This window comes from Cucurbita pepo, chromosome 10 (assembly GCF_057944985.1).
Source record: "Cucurbita pepo subsp. pepo isolate OVF chromosome 10, ASM5794498v1, whole genome shotgun sequence".
Classification (NCBI taxonomy): Eukaryota; Viridiplantae; Streptophyta; class Magnoliopsida; order Cucurbitales; family Cucurbitaceae; genus Cucurbita; species Cucurbita pepo.
The window spans coordinates 8,074,823-8,081,998 of NC_141807.1; the positions used below are offsets into that span (position 1 = coordinate 8,074,823).

Sequence of the window (7,176 nt, forward strand, 5' to 3'; positions counted from 1 at the left end):
ACAAAGGTACGAAGTTCATAAAAGTCTTTTTAGTCTAAGATAGAAACTGTAAAATAAAATGAAATAAGAAAATAATATTCCATTGTCGAGAATCAAACCCGGGTCTCCTGGGTGAAAGCCAGATATCCTTACCGCTGGACAACAATGGATTTTTGGTGTAGATGTCCTGAAGTCTTTTGTCAGATCGCTGAAGAGTTTTAGCATGATCTTTTGCTTAATGTCTAACTCTTCGACACGCCCTTCCCTGTGTGTGTTACAGTTCTCAGGGCTACCGCGACGTTTCAAGCTGTTCGATTGTGTGGCTCTTTCTTCAAAAGAGTCAATATAAAATGTTAGGTCTTTGATTGGCAACCCATCCAGGGGAGTGTCGATTGCATCGATTCCATCAATGATCTTCCCATGAGTTTATGGTTCATGACCCATTTTTTATACTATTCACCTTCGAGAACTACCATAGTTTTGCATCGTCCATGAGATGCATTGCGGCTAACGTAACTCTCAGGTCGTATGAGAAAGTTCCTGTAGCCCTCAACTCTCAGGTCGTATGATAGAGTTCTTAGAGCTACCGCGACATTTCGAGGTGTTCGATCGTGTGGCTTTTTCTTCAAAAGAGTCAACATCAAACGTCAGGTCTTTAATTGGCAACCCATCAAGGGGAGCGTCGATTGCATCGATTCCATCAACGGTCTTCCCATTTTTTATGGTGCATGACCCATTTTTTATATCATCCACCTTCGAGCGCCACCGTCCATGAGATGCATTGTGGCCAACGTAACTCTTAGGTTCTATGAGCAAGTTCCTGTAACCTTCAAGTATTGTTCTACGTCAAAAATAAAGTTTTTTAATTCCTTAGCATCCTGGTTCCCATTTAAGGGTTTGTGTTTTTGGATTTTTAGTTTGTTAAGCCCAACATGAGCTTGGCTCGGGGTGTGGTTCTCTACGACCCTCCTTGTCAAACTCACTCTGGTGCTCATCTCAGTCATCTCAGTCATCTCAGCCATGATGGCGTTCAACAAAAGAGACCTTGAAAATGGCTGGATCATCACATTAACCATTTGAATAACCTCAACCTCAGTTGTTGAAATTGAACCAAATATCTATGACATAACACTATTAAAGGTTCAAAGTTCATAAAAGTCTTTTTAATCTAAGATACTATTGAACTTGACCATTATAGTGCCTCTCAAACCAAGTTCATAAAAGTGTTTTGAATTTAAGATACTATTGAACTCATCCATGATAGTGCTTCTCAAACCTAGGTAAAGTTTAAATATAATTGGTGACAAAAGATGAAACTATAAAATAAACGAAATAAGAAAATAAAATTTCATTTTTGAGAATCGAAGTCGGGTCTCCTCGATGAAAGCCAGATCTTCTGTGTAATGTCTAACTCTTCGACATATTTTTTTTTATGTGTGTGATAGAGTTCTCAGAGATACCGCCCCGTTTCTTGTTGTTTGATCATGTGGCTCTTTCTTCAAAAGAGTCAACATAAAACATTAGGTCTTTGATTGGAAACCCATACAGGGGAGCGTCGATTGCTTCAATTCCATCAATGGTCTTCCTATGATTTTTTGGTGCATGACCAGTTTTTTATACAATTCACCTTCAAGCGCCACCATAGTTTTGCATCGTCCATGAGATGCATTGTAGGCCAATGTAACTCTCATGTCCTCTGAGCAAGTTCCTATAGTCTTGAAGTATAATATCAAAACATATTAACGTATTTGATATGTTAAATATTAAAATAATTGATGTGTATCATAAACATTAAATAAAAATATATATTTAAAATTTGAATGAGATTCATATTAATTAAACATATATTATGATATTCTACGACATTTTAATATTATTGAAATAAGATATTATATCTTAATGTATTAGGTATTGAAATATATAATTTGACAAAAATTATCACAAGTTCACTTTAAATAGAACCCTAGGGTTAAGTCAAAAAGCATCGAACACTAAATACTGTGACATTTTAGGTGATATTTTGCAGAGGAAGCTGATAAGGTCTTCAAAGAGCATGTGGTCATGTCTCGCATTTTAGGTTAACAACATGGTGAAAAAAAACCAGAAATTCTGATACGTGTAATTAATTACAAACCTTTGAATAAGGTTTTAGAATAAATAAGATATCCAATCCAAAACAAAAATGATTTGATAAAAAGAATTTAGAGTCAAATGTTTTTATAAAATTCGACATGAAATTGGGATTTTGGAAAATTCTAGTTTCCTAGAAGGACAAATATAAAATAGCATTTAATGTCCAATTTAGAAAATATGAGAGGAACGTCATGCCATTTAGGCTAAATAACGCTCCATCCGAATTTCAGAAGATTATGAATGATATGTTCAATCCTTTCAAAAAAATTCGATAGTTTATATCGATGATGTGTTGATATTTTCTAAAACCATTAAGATCAACACTTTAAACATCTACATACATTCATTAATGTAATCAAAAGAAATCAGCTAGTTGTGTCCATACCCAAAATCAAATAATATCAAACTCAGATACGTTTTCTTGGATTTTAAATTTATTTGAGCCTTATTAAAACCTATCCAATGGTCTTTGTCTCAAACTTTCGTGATGACGTATCCTAGAAAAGCAAACTTCAAAAAAATTTTAGGTTCTCTCAATTACGTGTCTTATATCCTTTATTTGAGCCTTATTTCCATGGTACTCTGTGTACAAAAATTTTAACAAGTGGTTCTATGGTGTAGTGGTTAGCACTTTCGACTTAAAAACTCCGGCAGGAAATGATTGGACATGATCTCTATTAGTCAGTTGGACAGCACAAGTTATGCAACAAAGTTAGGGAAGAGTTCGTGAAAGATTATGAAGGGTGCTACGGTGGTAGCACGTGGCTCAAAATCTGGAACCTTATACACCACTGCAGGGTGTATGAACATAGCTGCTGTTGCTGAGAGTGCTTCAAATTCAAGTCTACAGCACAATAGACTTGAACCTATGAGTGCGAAAGGAATGAAGAGGCTGGCTGCGAAAGGAGTTTTAGAAGGTCTGAAATCTGTTGATGTGGGTCGTTGTGAGAACTACGTTATGAGCAAGCAGAAACGAGTTAGCTTCACAAGGACCGCCAGAGAATTGAAGAAAGTGCGATTGGAAATGGAACCAGATGTGGAGCAAGGTTCCAAGACCACGAAGCAAGTGGGAGTTGAGCTTGAGTTGCAGGGAAACTCACCTAGTGATGTTGTAGCAGATACTCAAGAAACTCTTGAGACTACTGCTGAGGAACCATATGTGGAGCAAGGTTCCAAGACAACAAAGCAAGTGGGAGTTGAGGTTGAGTTGCGGAGAAAATCACCAAGTGATCTTGTAGCAGATACTCAACAAACTCCTGTGGTTGTTGCGGAGGAATCAGTAGTGGAGTAACTGACACCTGAACTGGTGTTGAGAAGATCATCCTGTACTATCAGAGTACCAGATATGTATGTACCTTCATTACACTATTTGTTGCTGATGAAAGGGAACCACAACCCTTTGATGAGACCCTACAGTTGGAGGATACAACCAAGTAGAAGCAAGCCATGGATGATGGGACGTCTAGGCTTAAAAAATGCGTTGTACTGAGATTGAGTACGTGGCAATAGTTGAAGCTGGAAAGAAGATGATATGGATGACTGACTATCTGGAAGAATGGGCAAGAAGCAGCACGAAGATTCTTAACAGAAATAGCCAGAGTGTCATACAGTTGGCGAAGGAACCCGGTCTATCATTTAAAGAGAAAACACATAAGACGATACCATTTCACTTGCAGGTTAGTGAAAGATGGTGATGTGTTTGGAGAAGATAGAGGGTGCAAAGAATCTAGCAAACATGTTGACAAAATGTGTTGATGTTGGAATATTGAGGTTGTGCAAAGCCTCAATTGATATGATGCCATGAAGACCATGAAGATGCTCATGGTCGTTTGAGAATGAAATTCTTGGTTGACTAGATCAGTCTCCAACGGAGAGAATTGTTAGGTTATAGAGCCTGTGGCTTATTTATAGCTTGTTCAACGGTTATATCCAATAAAGCTATATTTGGTAAAGCTATATTTGGTAAAACTATATCCGGTAAACCTATATATGATAAATAGCTATATATAGTAGATGGTTAAATCGGGTAAAGTTATATATAGTAAATGGCTATATATAGTAGATGGTTAAATCTGGTAAACCTATATATAGTAAACTGAACTGTATATATATATCCCATCCCCTAGAACTTTGAAAAGTAGTTTCTATTCTCTGTAATTCTCTCTTAGTGTACATGCGTGAAGTCATCAATAGAAAAATTCTTTTAGCCAGAGTTCTCCTTGCACTTTTCTCTATCCTGTTCTTTGTGTTCATCTAGATCGAGCGTGTGTGTTGTACGATCCTAACAGGCCCTTCTATCTTGGATAGAAATTTGTTACACTTTTTGGACCGACACTATGTCTAAGGGGTCACTAAGGTTAAAATCCTACAAAATGGATCCATGGCTCAGTGGTAGAGAATTTGACCGGTCACCCGTTTGAACTTGGTTGGGCCCTTTTATTTTGGAGAGACACTTTTTACACTTTTAGACTGACACTCTGTAGAAGGGGTCACTCAGGTTAAAATCATGCAAAATGGGTCCATAGCTCAGTGGTAAAGCATTTGACTGCAGATCCAGAGCTCACCTGTTCGAATTTGGTTGGGCCCTTTCATTTTACTTTGTTTTCAACCTCTTTTAACTTGCAATCCGTGCTTGGATAACCCACCGAAATGTGAGTTTGTAACCCATCCGTTAGGGTTCTTGGAATGATTCTCGGGCCATGGGTCTTGGGTGAAGGAACAGTTGGTTTTCTCATTGTCTTTGAGATAACAATTCTTTTCTATTTTATATAATTTTTTTAAATATGGGTTCATTTCCAAATGCATGCTAACACCCTTATTGTTGAATAAATGACATGAAACTAGTTTCACATAGTAACGTTGCCTTTTGCTCCTATTGGTGGAAGGATAATAGGTCGATTGTACCTATAGAGTAGTTTTAAGCGTGACAACGAGACTAATTTTTTTTTTTAGTTAAAAATTAGAATTATAACAATCTGCCTATAACCCTCAGACTAATTTTGCTTCATTTCTAAATGCAAGCAGACAAAGTAGAAAAATGAAAACATGTAAATTGTAAACTCAAACATTTCAAAGAAATAAATAAGTTTTGATGGTACCAATGCTAACCATAAAACAATCAACCACCAAATTTATTTCGAACATAGAAAACTTCATGTCTCCATCTTGTAAAGCCAATAAACCAAAGGGCCTAATATAGTAGAGAAATAAAAAAAATGTTACCCTCATCGGTGTTGTGTTGTGCCATAAGTGATCAATGGATGTTGACTTTGACCAATTCCTACTATTTTTTTTTTTATATATTTTGAAACTATTTTAAACACTTTTTTCTTGTACTCCTTATAATTTTACCTTTTAAGGTTGTAAATATTTGTGCACGGGTGACTATTATGATTATTAGTCAACTGAGTTAAGTGGAAATAAATTTTGAAGATGAAATTAAAGTATTAATTTTGATGTCATCTTTACCTAACCATTAGTAATTCACAATGATAATATTCAAAATACTTAGACAAAAAAGAATGGTCCACGTAAGATATTTGAAACAAATAAATATTTTATCCTCTGTGACATATCAAATCACTCATTTGAAATTCGTTAATAATAAACATGAAGTCTTACATCTTTTATAGTGAAAAGTTCCTTGAATAGAAGTCTTATTAGATACTTCTAAGCATTTAGAGATCAACTAGTTAGAGGGTTAGTAACATGATTTAGTGGAAGCATTTTCACGCAAAGTAGAAGCAATAATGGAGGGTTTGAAATAATATAGTTTTCACTCCTTGTTTCTCGAGTGAATATTGAAATAATATAGTTTTCATGTTAAGTTTTGCACGGAAGAAAGAAAGACGAGGATGTAAAGTATTATTTCAATTTGTTTGTAATATACAACAATATATAAATTAACTATAAGAAATATATAAAATTACATGTTCTCCAAGAGCTTCAATCAACACCGGATGGTTACTTCTGCAACCACTCTAAAGGTGCTCAAGATCACAACGAGTTAGATAAAACAGCTCTAGAACTTTGAATCCAATAACTTGAGTTTGACTCATGATAGAATCTCCCTTCTTGTGGAATCGGCATAAAATAGGAAAACCATTCCAAAATAAATTTTTACAAGGGGTTCTATGGTGTAGTGGTTAGCACTTTGGACTTTGAATCCAACGACCTGGGTTCAACTCTCGGTAGGACCTTTATGAAATGACCTTGATGTGAAAACACAGAATAAGGAACGACAACACAAGACATTTTAAAAAACTTATAAGTTCTCTTAGGAAATAGCCCAGCATCTGGGGAATCTATTATTTTAGGGATACCACTTTAGTTATCCTACGAGGTAAAGTCATATGGATGGTCATGAGCATTTTCTCCCATATTGTATTTCTCCCATATTGTGCACATAGTATCTATTAGAGACCAAGGGTACATCTAGGGAATCTATTATTTTAGGGATACCACTTTAGTTATCCTAGGAGGTAAAGTCATATGGATGGTCATGAGCATTTTCTCCCATATCTTGGTTTCGCTAACTAAAGTTTTCCAATAACTCCCAAACTTCATTACCTTATATAACCTCTCGGGAAAAGGATTCATACAACATTTCATAAAATAAGATCTACTGAGAAAACCCGAGAAAAGGTCAACTTTTGAGTTGACTTGGACAGTTTAGTTGAACTTGCCGTATCATTGTTTTCTTCCTCTGAACAGGAAGAAGATGCACATTTTTCGCATCGCCGCCATCTGAAACTCGGCCTGTACAGCCACATTTACAGTGTTTCTCTCCTCGATTTCTTCGTGAAACTTAAAGATGGATGTTACAAGAAAGGGCTTGGGATTTATTTGATAACTTCTCGTGGATCGTAGCCTAATATATTCGCTACAAAAGGTTATCCAAAATCTGATTTATCGATGGAGATAAAACAAAGGATTTCTTATTGGGTAGCCGATTCTAGGGGTTTCAAGGCCGTATTTCTTCATGGAACCTCTTCCATATCCTATCTTCAGGCTCAAGGAATTGGTTTGGAGGAACGTCTTTGAGTGTAGGACCTTAATTTCTAG

At 36.0% G+C, this 7,176-nt stretch overlaps 1 non-coding gene across 1 annotated transcript; it reads left to right on the plus strand.

Moving 5' to 3' along the window:
• The first annotated feature begins 6,239 nt into the window (after positions 1 to 6,239).
• Positions 6,240 to 6,311, plus strand: TRNAQ-UUG (transfer RNA glutamine (anticodon UUG)). Its single transcript has one exon. It is a non-coding gene; the product is annotated as a tRNA-Gln (tRNA).
• The last annotated feature ends 865 nt before the right edge of the window (positions 6,312 to 7,176 follow it).